Raw genomic sequence first — 16742 nt, 5'->3', positions numbered from 1 at the left:
GAAATTTGTTATCAACAGACCTTCCTTAAAAGAGGTGCTTAAGGGAGTGCTGAATATGGAAAGAAAAAAACCATAACTGACCACCACATAAACATACTTCAATACATAGACCACTGACAGCATAAAGCAACCACACGATCAAGTCTTCATAATAACTAGTTCATAACACAATGACAGAATCAAATCAAAGCATACATATCAATATTAATCTTGAATGTAAACAGACTAAATGCTCAAATTAAATAGCACAAAGTGACAGTTTAGATAAACAAGCGAGACCCAATTGCCTGTTCACTCTGATGGTAGTTTCTCTTGCTGTGCTGAAGCTCTTTAGTTTAATTAGTTCCAATTTGTCAATTTTGGCTTTGTTGTCATTGCTTTTGGTGTTTTAATCATGAAGTCTTTGCACATGCTTATGTTCTGAATGGTATTGCCTAGGTTTTCTTCTAGGGTTTTTATGGTTGTAGGACTTGCATCTAAGTCTTTAATCCATCTTGAGTTTATTTTTGTATAAGGTGCAAGGAAAAGGTCCAGTTTCTGTGTTTTGCATATGGCTAGCCAGTTTTCCCAACACCATTCATTAAATAGGGAATCCTTTACCTATTGATTGTTTCAGTCAGGTTTGTCAAAAACCAGATTGTTGTGTATGTGTGGCACTATTTCTGAGGCCTCTGTTCTGTTCCATTGGTCTATATATCTGTTTTGGTACCAGTACCATGGTGTTTCGGTTACTGTAGCCTTCTATTATAGTTTGAGGTCAGGTAGCATAATGTCTTCAGCTTCGTTTTTTTCGTTTATGGTTTTCTTGGCTATATGGGCTCCTTTTTGGTTCCATATGTAACTTAAGGTAGTTTTTTTTCTAATTCTGTGAAGAAAGTCAATGGTAGCTTGATGGGGATAGCACTGAATCTATAAATTACTTTGGATAGTATGGCCATTTTCACGATACTGATTCTTCTTATCCATGAGCATGGAATGTTTTCCCATTTGTTTGTGTCATCTTTTATTTCCTTGAGCAGTCGTTTGTAGTTCTCCTTGAAGACGTCCTTTACATCCCTTGTAAGTTATATTCCTAGGTATTTTATTCTCTTTGTAGCAATTTTGAATGGGAGGTAACTCATGATTTGGCTCTCTGTTTTTCTATTATTTGTGTTTAGGAATTCCTGTGATTTTTGCACATTGATTTTGTATCCTGTGACTTTGATGAAGTTGCTTATCAGCTTTGGAAGATTTTGGGCTGAGGCAATGGGGTTTTCTAAATATACAATCATGTCATCTGCAAAGTGAGACAATTTGACTTCGTCTCTTCCTATTTGAATACTCTTTATTTCTTTCTCTTGCCTAATTGCCTTAGTCAGAATTTCCAATATTATGTTGAATAGGAGTGGTGAGAGAAGGCTTCCTTGTTTTGTGCCAGTTTTCAAAGGGAATTCTTCCAGTTTTTGCCCATTCAGTATGATATTGGCTGTGGGTTTGTCATAAATAGCTCTTATTAATTTGAAATATTTTTCATCAATACCTCATTTATTGAGTTTTTAGCATGAAGTTGTGTTGAATTTTATCAAAGGACTTTTCTGCATCTATTGAGATAATTACGTCTTTTTTGTCATTGATTCTGCTTATGTAGTGGATTATGTTTACTGACTTGTGTATGTTTAACCATCCTTGCATCCCAGGGATGAAGCCAACTTGATTGTGGTGAATAAGCTTTTTGATGTGTTGCTGGATTCAGTTTGCCAGTATTTTATTGAGGATTTTTACATCGATGTTCATCAGGGGTATTGGCCTGAAATTTTATTTTTTGTTTTGCCTCTGCCAGGTTATGGTATGGGGATGATGCTGTCCTCATAAAATTAGTTAGGGAGTAGTCTCTCCTTTTCTATTGTCTGGAATAGTTTCAGAAGGAATGATACCAGCTCCTTTTTGTACCTCTGGTAGAATTCAGCTGTGAATCCATCTGGTTTTGGGGTTTTTTATTGGTAGGCTATTAATTACTGCCTCAATTCCAGAACTTGTTATTTGTCTATTCAGGGATTTGACTTCATGCTGGCTTAGTCTTGGGAGGGCGTATGTGTCCAAGAATTTATCCATTTCTCCTAGATTTTCTAGTTTATTTGCATAGAGATGTTGATAGTATTCTCTGACGGTAGTTTTATATTTCTGTGGGATCAGTAGTGACATCCGTTTTATGATTTTTTATTGTGTCTATTTGATTCTTCTCTCTTTTTTTCTTTATTAGTCTGATTAGCAGTGTATCTATTTTTTTAATTTTTTCAAAACACCAGCTTCTTGATTCCTTGATTTTTTGAAGGGTTTTTTGTGTATCTATCTCCTTCAATTCTGCTCTGATTTTAGTTATTTCTTGTCTTCTGCTAGCTTTTGAATTTGTTTTTCTTGTTGTTCTTCTAATTGTGATGGTAGGGTGTTGATTTCAGATCTTTTTCTGCTTTCCCCTCTGGGCATTTACTGCTCTAAATTTCCCTCTAAACACTGCTTTAGCTGTATCTCAGATATTCTCATACATTGTGTCTTTGTTCTAATTGGTTTCAAAAAAACTTATTTATTTCTGCCTTAATTTTGTTATTTATCAAGTAGTCATTCAGGAGCAGGTTGTTCATTTTCCATGTATTTGTGCAGTTTTGAGTGAGTTAATCCTGAGTTGTAGTCTTAATCCTGTAATCTTAGTCCTGAGTTGTAACTTGTTTGCTTGGTTGTCTGAGAGACTGTTTGTTAAGATTTACATTATTTTGCATTTGCTGAGGAGTGTTTTAATTCCAAACATGTGGTCAATTTTAGAATACGTGGAATATGGAGCTGAGAAGAATGTATGTTCTCTTGATTTGTGGTGCAGAGTTCTGTAGATGTCTATTAGGTCTGCTTGGTTCAGAGCTGAGTTCAAGTCCTGAATATCCTTGTTAATTTTCTTTCTCGTTGATTTGTCTAATATTGACAGTGTGGCATTAAAGTTTCCCACTATTATTGCACTTTTATTGTATCGGAGTCTAAGTCTCTTTGATAGTCTCTAAGAACTTTCTTTATGAATCTAGGTGCTCCTGTATTGAGTGTACATATATTTAGGACAGTTAGCTCTTCTTCTTGCATTGATTCCTTTACCATTATGTAATGTGTTTCTTTATCTTTTTGATCTTTGTTGGTTTAAAGTCTGTTTTATCAGAGACTAGGATAACAACTCCTGCTTTTTTTTCTCTTTTTTTTTTTTATTTTTGGGTTTCCATTTGCTTGGTAAATATTCCTCCATCCCTTTATTTTGAGCTTATTTGTGTCTTTGCACATGAGATGGGTCTCCTGAATATAGCACACTGATGGTTCTTAACTCTTTATCCAATTTGCCAGTCTGTGTCTTTTAGTTAGGGCATTTAGTTTGTTTACATTTAAGGCTAATATTGTTATGTGTGAACTTGATCCTATAATTCTAATGATAGCTGGTTATTTTACCCACTAGTTGATGCAGTTTCTTCATAGTGTCAATGGTCTTTACAATTTGGTATATATTTTCAGTGGCTGGTGCTAGTTTTTCCTTTTCATATTTGTGCTTCCTTCAGGAACTCTTGTAAGGCAGACTTTGTGGTGACAAAATCTCAGCATTTGCTTGCTTTTAAGGATTTTTTTTTTCTTTTTTGCTTATGAAGCTTAGTTTAGCTGGAGATGACATTATCGGTTGAAAATATTTTTCCTTAAGAATGTTGAATACTGGCCGCCACTCTCTTCTGGCTTTTAGGGTTTCTGCAGAGAGATTTGTGGTTAGTCTGATGGGCTTCCCTTTGTGAGTAACCCGTCCTTTCTTTCTGGCTGCCCTTAACATTTTTTCCTTCATTTCAACCTTGGTGAATCTGACAATTATGTGTCTTGGGGTTGCTCTTCTCAAGGAGCATCTTTGTGGTGTTCTCTGTATTTCCTGAATTTGAATGTTGGTCTGCTTTTTTTCCTACTTGGTTCCACTCTCCCTGTAACTTTCAAGTATACCAATCAAACGTAGGTTGGTCTTTTCACCTGGTCCCATATTCCTTAGAAGCTTTGTTCAGTTTTTTCTTTTTTCTGTAATCTTGTCATGCTTTATTTTATTAAGTTGATCTTCAATCTCTAATATCTTTTCTTCAACTTGATCGATTCAGCTACTGATACTTGTGTATGCTTCACGAAGTTCTTGTGCTGTGTTTTTCCACTCCATCAGGTCATTTATTTTCTTCTGTGAACTGGTTATTCTAGCTTGCAATTCCTCGATTTTTTTTCAAGGTTCTTTGCTTTCTTCCATTGCATTAGAACATGCGCCTTTAGCATGGAGAAGTTTGTTATTACCCACCTTCTGAAGCCTACTTCTGTCAATTTGTCAAACTCATTCTCCATCCCATTTTGTTCCCTTGCTGGTGAGGAGTTGTGATCCTTTGGAGGAGAAGACATATTCTGGTTTTTGGAATTTTCAGCCTATTTGCATTCCTCCTTGTGGATTTATCTACCTTTGGTCTTTGATGTTAGTGACCTTTGGATGACGTTTCCGTGTAGACATCCTGTTTGTTGATGTTGACTGTATTCCTTTCTGTTCTTTAGTTTTCCTTCTATTAGTCAGGTCCTTCTGCTACAGGTCTGCTGGAGTTTGCTGGAGGTCCACTCCAGACTCTGTTCGCTTGGGTATCACCAGCAGAGACTGCATAACAACAGAGATTGTTGCCTGTTTATTCCTCTGGTACCTATGTTCCAGAACTGTGTTCCAGCACCCGCTAGATGCCAGCTGGAGCTCTCCTGTGTGAGGTGTCTGTCGACCCCTGCTGGGAGGTGTCTCCCAGTCAGGAGGCAGAGGGATCATGGACCCACTTGAGGAGGCAGTCTTTCCCTCAGCAGAGCTTGAGCACTGTGCTGGGAGATCCACTGCTCTCTTCAGAGCTGGCAGGCAGGAACATTTAAGTCTGCCGAAGCTGCACCCACAGGCACCCCTACCCCCGGGTGCTCTGTCCCAGAGAGATGAGAGTTTTATCTATAAGTCGCTGACTGGGGCTGTTGCCTTTCTTTCAGAGATGCCCTGCCTAGAAAGGTAGAATCTAGAGATGAAGTCTGGCTACAGTAGCTTTGCAGAGCTGTGATGGACTCTGCCCAGTTCAAACTTCCCCATGACTTTGTTTAAACTGTGAGGGGAAAACCGCCTACTCAATCCTCAGTAATAGTGGATGCAGATACCAGGTCAACTTCAGACTGCTGTGCTGGCAGCGATAATTTCAAACCAGTGGATCTTAGCTTGCTTGACTCTGTGGGGGTGGGATCTGCTGAGCTAGACCACTTGGCTCCCTGGCTTCAGCCCCCTTTCCAGGGGAGTAAATAGTTCTGCCTCGCTGGCATTCCCAGCACCATTGAGGCATGAAAAAAAAAAAAAAGAATTTTGCAGCTAGCTCGGTGTCTGCCCGAAAGACCGCTAAGTTTTGTGCTTGAAACCCAGGGCCCTGGTGGCATTGTCACCCGGGGGAATTTCCTGGTCTGTGGGTTGCAAAGACCATGGGAAAAGGGTAGTATCTGGGCTGGAGTGCACTGTCCCTCATGGCACAGTCCCTTACGGTTTCCCTTGGCTAGGGGAGAGAGTTCCCTGACCCTTTGCGCTTTCTGGGTGAGGCAAAACCCCACCCTGCTTTGGCTCATCCTCGCTTATAAGTGGGGGCTAAATGATGAGAACTTATAAACGCTAAGAAAAAAAGAACAGACACTGGAGTCTACTTGAGCATGGATAATGGGAGGAAGAAGAGGAACAGAAAAAATAACTATTGGGTACTGGGAATAATAACGGGTGTTAAAATAATCTGTACAACAAACTCCTGTGACACAAGTTTACCTATGTAACAAATCCTCACATGTACCCTTGAACATAAAATAAAAACTATTTTTTTTAAAAAGAAAATACTAGTAAACCTAGTCCAGCAGCACATGAACGAGTTAATTCACCACAATCAAGTAGGCTTCATTCTAGGGATACAAGTTTGGTTCAACATGTGCAAATCAATAAATATAATCCACAACATAAACAGGATTAAAAATAAAAATCAAATTATTATTTCAACAGATGCAACAAAGCTTTTGACAAGTCCAACATCTCCACATGATAAAAGCTGTCCACAAAGTAGACATTAAGGGAATGTTACTCAAAATAAGAGTTGTTTATGACAATCACACAGTCAATTTCATGCTGAAGGAATAAAAGCTGGAAGCATTCCCCTTAATAATTAAAAAAGACAAGAATGCTCATGTTCACCATTTCTATGCAACATCATGCTTGAAGTCCTAGCCAGAGAAATAGGCAAGAGAAATAAAAGCATCCAAATATGAAAACAAGTAAAACAAATAAACATGCCTCTCTTAATTGACATTATAATTCTCTACATACAAGACACTAGAGACTCTGTCAAAGGGATCCTAGATCTAATAAATGACCTCTGTAAAGTTTCAGAATAGAAAATCGACGTATAAAAATTAATAGCATTTCTATACATCCATAACGTTCAAACAGAGAGCCAAATCAAGAATAAAATCCCAATTAGAGTACCTGCAAAAAAATTAAAATACCTAGGAATACATCTAATAAAAAAAGTGAAGGATCTCTAGATAACAGAACAAATGGAAAAAACATTACATGTTCATGTATTGGAAGAATCGATATCATTATAATGTTAACACAGCTCAAAGCATCTATTGATTCAATGATATTCCTATTGAACGACCAACGTCACTTTTCACATAATTAGAAAAAACTACCTTGAAAATGACGTGAAACCAAAAAAAGCCCAAATATTCAAAGCAATCCTGAGCAAAAGCAAAACAAAACAAAAAACACAAAGTTGGTGGCATCACATTACTCAGCTACAACTGTAAAAGTCAATAGTACACAAAACAGCATGGTACTGAAAGAAAAACAGACACTTAGGCCAAATAAACATAATGGAAAACCCCAAATAAAACCCAAACTTACAACCAACTGATCTTTGACAAAGTCAACAAAAATAATCAACCAGAAAAATATCTCCTTATTCAAAAAATGGCTCTCTTATAACTGGCTATCCATACAAAGAGGAATAAAACTCAATTCCTGTCTTTCACCACATTCAAAAATTTACTCAAGATGGATTTAATACTTAAATGTAAGACTTACAACTATAATAATTCTAGAAGAAATCATTGGGAGCATGCTTCTGAACATCACCCTTGCCAAAAAAATTTTCACCAAATTCTCAAAAGTAATTGTAACAAAAATAAAAATTGTCAAGTGGAAACTAACTAAACTAAAGCACTTCTGCATGGCAAAAGAAACTATCAACAGAGTAAACAGACAACCTACAAGATAAGAGAAACATTTACAAACTGTGCATCTGACAAAGTTCTAATAACCAGAATCTATAAGAAAGATAAAAAATCAAGAAATGAGACAAATAATCACATTAAAAAGTGAGCAAGGGACCTGAAAAGAAACTTAACAAAATAAGACCTACGATTGGCAAAAAAACATGAAAAAATGTTCAACATCCTTAATAATAAGAGAAATGTGTAGGGAAACCACAATGAGAATTTTTTTAAATTAATTAATTTATTTTTATTTACTTATTTAGTTTATTTATTTATTCATTATTATACTTTAAGTTCTAGGGTACATGTGCATAACGTGCAGGTTTGTTACATATGTATACTTGTGCCATGTTGCTGTGCTGCACCCATCAACTCATCAGCACCCATCAACTCGTCATTTACATCAGGTATAACTCCCAATGCAACCCCTCCCCCCTCCCCATGATAGGCCCCGGTGTGTGATGTCCCCCTTCCCGAGTCCAAGTGATCTCATTGTTCAGTTCCCACCTATGAGTGAGAACATGCGGTGTTTGGTTTTCTGTTCTTGTGATAGTTTGCTAAGAATGATGGTTTCCAGCTGCATCCATGTCCCTACAAAGGACACAAACTCATCCTTTTTTGTGGCTGCATAGTATTCCATGGTGTATATGTGCCACATTTTCTTAATCCAGTCTGTCACTGATGGACATTTGGGTTGATTCCAAGTCTTTGCTATTGTGAATAGTGCCGCAATAAACATACATGTGCATGTGTCTTTATAGCAGCATGATTTATAATCCTTTGGGTATATACCCAGTAATGGGATGGCTGGGTCATATTGTACATCTAGTTCTAGATCCTTGAGGAATCGCCATACTGTTTTCCATAATGGTTGAACTAGTTTACAATCCCACCAACAGTGTAAAAGTGTTCCTATTTCTCCACATCCTCTCCAGCACCTGTTGTTTCCTGACTTTTTAATTAGAATTTAAAAAAAGATGGCCAAATACAATCCTTTAGTGATCATACCCCCATCCACAAGAATAACAAGTTGAACAGCTATCCACACTAGGAAGCAACTTCATGAGAACCAGAAATCAGATGAGTGATCACAGTATCTGGTGTTAACCTTATTTCAGAAAAGGAGACACTAAAGAGCATAAAAATGAAATTCTAAAATTGATGACACCACCCCTCCTCAATCCATGGCAGTGGACACATGGTAAAGAGAAAAAATCTGTGTATTTGGTGGAGGGATTGCACAGGGATTGTGGGACTTTTTACTGGAACACAGTGCTGCTTGTCACAGTGAAAAGCAGCACAAGGCAGTTCAGCTGGTGTCCATGGAGGGGGCATTTAGACCAGCACTATTCAGAGGGGAATCATCCATTCCAGCAGTCAGAACTTGAGTTCCAGCTAACCGGAGCATCATGTTCTAAAGCACTCTGGGGTCATAAGTAAACTTGAAAAGCAGTATAAGCTGCAAGTACTGCAAATGCTGGATAAGTCGAGGTGATATGCTGCACTAGAAGCCAGTGGACTTCTGGCACATGTAACTTAGTGAGACATCAGCTGGGGCACCAAAAAGAGTGCTTGCATCACCCCTCACCCAACTCCAGCCAGTAAAACTCACAGATCTGTGAAGAGAGAAAATAGTATAGAGAATTTTTCATCCAACTTGGGTACCAGCTCCGCCAAAATAGGATAGGGCACAAGGCAGAGTCTTGAGGCCCCCCTTCAAATTCCTAGTTCCTGCCCATTTCTAGACACACTCTAGGTCACAAGAGAATCTGCTGTCTTGAAGGGAAGGACTCAGTTCTGGCAGAATCTATTACATGCTAATGAAAGGGCCCATGGGCCTTTAAGAACAATCATCAGAAGCCAGGCAGTACTCACCCCAGGCCTTGGTTGAGACCACGTGCTGTGCTGGCTTCAGATTTGACCCAGCACATTCCCAACTGTGATGCCCATGGGGAAATCTCCTTTTACTTGAGGAGAGGAGAGGAAAAAGTAAAGGGGACCTTGTCTTGCAGCTTTGATACAAGCTCATCCACAGTGGCATAGAAAAACAAGCAGGCTCCTGGGGATCCCAATTATAGATTGTGGCTTCTAGATGTCATTTCTTGAGTCAGCCTGGTCCCAAGGCGAACCAACTGTCATAAAAAGAGAGATCTGAGTTGGTAGCATTTACCACAAGTTGAATGAAGAGTTCTTGAGACTTGAGTAAACATCAGCAAGAAAAAGGCAGTACTCACCATGAGCCTGGGGCCATGATAATCATGGGAAGAAATTACTTCTGCATGAGGAGAGGAGAAAGAAGAGTGAGAAGAACTGTCTTGCAGGTTGGGTGTCAGCCACAGTAAAACAGTACCAAGTAGATACCTAAGTTTCTTGACTTCAGACCCTGGCTTCCAGATGGCTTTTCTGAATCCACCTAGGATCAGAGAAGAGCTCACTGTTCTGAAAGGAAGGACAGAAGCCTGGCTGGAGTCATCACCTGCTGACTGAAAAGCCCTTGGACCTTGAGTGAGCTTAGGTAGTAGCCAGACAGTGGAGACCACAGACCTTGGACAAAATCCAGTGTTGTGTTGGTTTCAAATCTGACCCAGTGCAGTCCCAATAGTGGTGGCCACAGGTGATCTTGTGTCATTCCTTCCCAGCTCTAGGAAGCTCAGCAGGGAAATAAAGACTTGTTTTGGGAGGGGAAGTAAAGAAAGAAAGTAATCATCCCTGCACATAGGGCTGCAGTGACTAAAGACTTTGATCACAATACTCAATTCCCTTTGAAAATTTGGAAAGCCTTTCCAAGAAAAATGAATACAAACAATCACAGACTGTGAAGACTACAATACATACCTAACTCGATGAATACAAACAAGCACAGACTGTGAAGACTACAATAAATAAATACCTAACTCTTCAAAGCCCAGACATCAGTGAACATCCACAAGCATCAAGGCCATCCAGGAAACCATGGCCTAACCCAATTATATAAAATATTAAAATAAATTAAATATATTATTATATATTATATTATGTTTTATTATTATATTTATATAATATTTTATAAATATAAAATAAATATACTTATTTTATAAACATATAAAATATATTTTAAAATGGGCAAAAGATGTAAATAGATGTTTCTAAAAAGAAGACATATAAATGGAAATATGTATATGAAAATTTGCTCGGCATCATTGATCATCAGAGAAATGCAAATCAAAACTATAATGAGATGTCATATAATCCCAGTTAAAAAGGGTTTTATCCCAAAGACAGGCAATAATGAATGCTGGTGAGGAGGTGGAGAAAAAAAAAGAACTTTATACACTGTTGGTGGGAATATAAATTTTTACAGCCACTATCGAGAACAGCATGGATGTTTCTCAAAATCTAAAAATACAATTGTCATATGATCCAGCAATACCACTTCTAGGTATATATCCAAAAGAAAGAAAATGGTATACCTAAAAAATAACTACACTTCAATGTTTAATGCAGCACTGCTGACAATTACCAAGATTTGAAATCATCCTAAGTGTCCATTAGCAGACACATGGATTTAAGAAAATGGATTAACACACAATGGAGTACTGTTTCACCATAAAAAATGAGATCCTGTAATTTTCAAAAACCCAGATGGAAGTGGAGGTCAATCTGTGAAGTAAAATAAGTCAGGCACAGAAAAACACATGTCACATGTGTTCACTCATTTGTTGGAGCTAAAAATTAAAACAATTGAACTCATTGAAATAGAGAGTAGAATGCTGGTTACCAGAGATTGGAAACCGGGGTGGGGGGGAGTGGTGGTGGGGGGGAAGTTGTAATGGTTAATGGGTAAAAAATATACTTAGGTAGAGTAAGCATTTGTTGATAGTGTAACATGGTAATTACATTTAACCATAATTTATTGTACATTTGTAAATAACCAGAAGCAGGCCAACTACCAGAGGTAGAACAAGATGGCTGAATAAAAGGCTGCACCAATTGTTCCTTGCAAGAACACCAATTTAATAACTATCTACCCAGAAAAATCACCTTCATAGGAATCAAATATGTTTAGCACTTATAATACCTGGTATTAACTTTGTAACACTGAAGGAAGTAATGAAGAAATAGGAAATGAAAAAAATCTTAAATCACCAACTCCACCTGTCTTCCATTCCCCAACAGTGACTGCATGGTGTGGAGAGCATCTCCAGCTTCTGGGTGAGGAATAACCTAAGTCTGAGGCCTTGTGTCAGTGTTGCCCTGTTAAAAGGGAAAGGTAAACCAGGCCCATCTCAGCTGATACCTGCCCATGGAGGGAGCATTTAAACCAGCCCTAGAAAGAGGGGATCACTGATTCTAGTAGTCCAAACCTGAGTTCCCTCAAACCTTGCTATAAAGGGTGAAAGTACTCTGTATTCACAGTAAAATTGAAAGGCAGTCTACCTTAGGAAGAAAAATGGTGGATAGGAGAAAGGATTAACTTGCAGCTCCCACTTGGGTGGACAGATCAGCATGTGGAGACTCACATCATGAAAACTTGTTCCAAGAACTACTGCCAGAACATACCAGAAAGTAGAGAATCCACAGACCCTTTGAAGGAAATAGCTTGCTGCTGCAGGCTCCTTGAGACAGCTGAAAAACTGTGAGTGCCCAATGTATGAAAAGATGAACATCTCACCCCAAACACACATCCATCCAGGGGAACTTGAAGGTCTAGATAACAGTAAAACAATTTGAACTTACCTGGATCTGAGATAAATTTAGAGAGCAAAGTGAAATACAGGGATAGAAGGAAGAAGTGGAAAGAGCCCTGTGGGCACTCTTGGCCCCAGGGAAACAACTTCTGACTTTGTCTCACAGGGTTCCTTGAGGGGGACAGCAAGTTAAATTGGGGAAAGACCATAAGAGAAGGAAAGGTCCAGATAAACTTTGCAACAATTTCAACCAAATACAAAGTTCCTTGGACCGAATCTGGGGGAGGAGGTGAATGGGGACTGCAGATCCAAGCACAGAAGCCATGGCAGGGGAGGACGCACAAAACCTGAAAGCCCTAATGGCTTTCTCAGTGGGGCTGCTTGTAGCGTGGGGCAAGTTCTCAGATCTGCTCACCAGCTGCCTGGAAACAAACTTGGTTCTGTTAGGGAGGCATGGTGGGAATGAGACCAGCTTTTCAAGCTTTGTGGAAGCTGGGTGAGGCCTATCACAACCAGCTTTTCCCCACTTCCCTTGGGACCTGTATGATGCAGCAGAGCAGCCATAATCTCCCTGAGAACATTATTCCATTGGCCTGTGAACCACTCCCCAATTCCCCACAGCAGCCACAGTTGCTGAGAGTCAAAGAGAGTCAGAGCTCAGACACACCTAACCCTGCCTCCATATGAGGGTCTTTCTCTATATGCCCTGGTAGCCAAAGACAGAAAACAAACCACATAATCTCTTGGAAGGATTATGGCCCAGCCCACCACCTGAAAAACCTGTATATTTATTCGGGTAACCTAATAGCAAGCTTGTTTCTTCCCTATACTACCACAGTTGATGCTCTCTTGAAAATGTCACCTCTTGGCAGGAGGTCAACCTACACAAAACCAGCACACTAAACAAAAATACAAGTAAGGACCCTCAAGGAGTCTACTTTATTTCCTTGCTACTTCCAACAGAGAAGGTGCTGAGAGACCTGAAGAGAAATCACACCACAGGATTCTCTGCAGACACTCCTTGCTACCAGTCCAGAGCCTGGTAGCTCCCCTGGGTGGCTAGACCCAGAAAAGAAATAATTACTGCAGTTCGGCTCTCAGGAAGCCCCATCCCTAGGGTATGGAGGAGGCACCACATGAAGAGAGAACCTTGTGGGAAAAAAGAATCTTAAGAGAAGCCCTTGAGCCCCAGATCTTCTCTCTGACATAGTCTACCCAAATGATAACAAACCTAAAAACCAAATCTGGTAAAATGAAAAAACGAGGTTCTTTAACAACCCCAAAAGATCACACTAGCTCACCAGCAATGAATCAAAACCAAGAATAAATCACTGAATTGCCAAAAAAAAAAAAGTCAGGAGGTTGATTATCAAGCTACTCAAGGAGGCACCAGAGAAAGGCAAATATCAACTTAAAAAAATTTAATAAAGTTACAAGATATGGATAGATACATCTCTGGAGAAACAGCATAAAAAAATTTCAACTTCTGCAAATGAAGGACACACTTTAAAAATGCAAAATACACTGGAAAGTCTCAACAGTAGAAATAAGTAGAAGAAATCACTTCAGAGCTCAAAGTTGAAACTTTTGAATTTATCCAATCCAAAAATCATGAAAAAAAAGAAAAAAAACAATACACAAAGCCTCCAAGAAGTTTGGGATTATGTTAAATTACCAAACCTAAGAATAATTGGTGTTCTCAAGAAAGAAGCTATATCGAAAAGTTTGAAAAATATATTTCAGGGAATAATCGAGGAAAATTTTCCTGGCCTTGTTAGACATTCAAATACTAGAAGCGAATAGAACACCCGGGAATTTCATTGTAAAATGATCATTGCCTAGGGACATAGTCATAAAGTTATCTAAAATCAAGTTGAAGGAAATAATCTTAAGAGCAGTAACATAAAAGCATCAGATAGTCTATTTAAAAAAAAAAAAAAAAAAAACCTATCAAATTAACTGCAGATTTCTCAGCAGAAACCCTACAAGCTAGAGGGAATTGGGGTCCTATTTTTAACCTCATTAAGAAAAACAATTATCATCCACAAATTTTTATCCGGTGAAATAGAGCTTCATAAAAGAAGGAAAGACAGTCTTTTTCAGAAAAGCAGATGCTTAGAGGATTCACGACTACCAACCCAGACCTACAAGAACTATTAAAAGAAGCTCCAAATCTTGAAACAAATCCTCAAAATACACCAAAATAGAACTTCCTTAAAGCACAAATCTCACAGGATCTATGAAACAATAAGACAATTGAGAAAAAAGAAAAATATATAATCAGCAAATAGCACAATAAATAAAATAGTACCCCACATCTCAATGCTAATGTTGAGTATAAATGGCCTAAATGCTCCACTTAAAAGATACAGAATGACAGAAATGATAAAAATCCACCAACCAAGTATATGTTGTCTTCAAGAGACTCGCTTGACACATAAAGACTCAAATAAACTTAAGGTAAAGAGGTGGAAAAATATATTCGATGCAAATGGACACCAAAAGCATGTAGGAGCAGCTATTCCTATATTGGACAAAATAAACCTTAAAGCAACAGCAGTTAAAAGAGACAAAGAGGGACATTATATAATAATAAAAAAACTAGTTCAACAGGAAAATATTGCAATCCCAAATAAATATTCACCTAGCACTGGAGCTCCCAAATGTATAAAACAATGTCTACTAGACCTAAGAAATGAGGCAGATAGCAACATAATAATAGTAGAGCACTTTCATACTCCACTGACAGCACTAGACAGGTCATTAATACAGAAAGTTAACAATGAAACAAAGGACTTAAACTGTACCCTAGAACAAATTGCCTTAATAGATATTTACAGAACATTCTGCCCAACAACTGCAGAATATACATTGCGTTCATCAGCATGTAGAGCATTCTCCAAGATAGGCCATGTGATAGAACACAAAACAAGTTTCAACAAATTTAAGAAAATCGAAATTATATCAAGTACTCGCTTAGACCACAGTGGAGTGAAATTGGAAATCAATTCCAAAGGAAAGCTTCAAATACAAGTAGCTCAAAGCGCACCCTGGAAATTCATTCCAAAAGATTATTGCCTAGACAGATAGTTACAAGCTTATCTAAAGTCAAGATTTAAAAAAAAAAGAATCTTAAGAGCTGTGAGGCAAAACACTAGGTAAACTATAAGGGAAAACCTGTCAGATTAATAGCAGATTTCTCAGCAGATATTGTACAAACTGGAAAGGATAGGGGTCCTATCTCTTCGCTCATTAAGCAAAACAATTATCATCCATGAATTTTGCGTTCAGCAAAACTAAGCTGGATACTTAGCTGTTTCCCTCACAACCATGCAAATACATGGAAATTAAATAATCTGCTTCTGAACAATAATTGAGTCAACAATAAAATCAAGACAGAAATTGAAAAATCCTTTGAACTGAATGAAAATAGTGACACAATTCATCAAAACCTCCCCAATACAGCAAAAGTGATGCTAAAAGAAAAGTTTATAGCATTAAGTACCAACATCACCCTAATACCAAAACTGGGAAAGGACATAACACAAAAATAAAACCACAAACCAATATCCCTGATAAATAAATGCAAAATTATTCAACAAAATACTAGCTAACCAAATCCAACAGCATATCAAAAATATAATCTATAATGATCAAGTAGGTTTCATAATACAGCAATGGTTTACTATATGCAAGTCAATAAATGTGCTAACCACATAAACAGAATTAAAGAGAACAATTACATGACCACCTCAATATATGCAGAAGAAAGAATTTGACAAAATCTAGCATACCATTATGAGTAAAACCAACAGCACAATTCACGTAGAGAGACATACCTCAAGGTAATAAAAGCTATCTATGACAAACTGACAGCCAACATTATACTGAACAGAGAAAAGTTGAAAGCATTCTCACTGAGAACTGGAACAAGACGAGGATGCCCACTTTCACCACTTGTATTCAACAGAAGACTGGAAATCCTAGTCAAAGCAATCAACAAGATAAAAAAATGAAGGGCATCCAAGTCAGTAAAGAGGAAGTCAAACTGATGCTGTTTGCCAATGATATCATTGTATAACTAGAAAATCCTAAAGACTCATCCAAAAAGTTCACAGAACAGATAAATGAATTCTGTAAATTTTCAGAATACTGAATTAATGTACACAAATCAGTAGCACTCTTATACACCAACAGTGACCAAGCTGAGAATCAAATTAAGAACTCAACCCCTTTTAAAATTGCTGCAAAAATTAAACATTTAGCAATATACCTAACGAAGGAAGTGAAAGTGAAAGAACTCTACAATAGAAACTACAATATACTGCTGAAAGGAATTACAGACTACACAAACAAATGGAAACACATCCCATGCGCTTGGATGGGTAGAATGAATATTGTGAAAATGACCACATTTCCATACGCAATCTACAAATTCAATACAATTCTCATAAAGTACCATGATCATTCTTCATAGAACTAGGAAAAAACAATCCCCAAATTCACATGGAACCCAAAAAGAGCCCACATAGCCAAAGCAAGACTAAGCAAAAAGGACGAATCTGTAGGCATCACGTTACCCAACCTCAAACTATACTACAAGGCTATAGTTTCCAAAAAAAAATGTGGTACTGGTATATGAATAGGCCCATAAACCAGTGAAACAGAATAGATAACCCAGAAATAAAGGCAAATACATACAGCCAACTGATCTTTGATAAACCAAAAACAAATGATGCT

General features: G+C 38.0%; 1 long non-coding RNA gene across 1 annotated transcript in view; it reads right to left on the bottom strand.

Moving 5' to 3' along the window:
• The window catches only part of LOC144338697 (uncharacterized), a 96565-nt gene extending 80587 nt beyond the window's left edge, over positions 1-15978 (bottom strand). The window contains exon 1 of the long non-coding RNA XR_013412992.1: positions 15921-15978. This is a non-coding gene — a long non-coding RNA (uncharacterized LOC144338697). The remainder of the gene's footprint in view (positions 1-15920) is intronic.
• Positions 15979-16742: the final 764 nt, after the last annotated feature.

The sequence above is a fragment of the Macaca mulatta genome, chromosome X (assembly GCF_049350105.2).
Source record: "Macaca mulatta isolate MMU2019108-1 chromosome X, T2T-MMU8v2.0, whole genome shotgun sequence".
In the NCBI taxonomy this organism is placed as follows: Eukaryota; Metazoa; Chordata; class Mammalia; order Primates; family Cercopithecidae; genus Macaca; species Macaca mulatta.
This window is presented reverse-complemented; position numbering and strand designations above follow the sequence as displayed.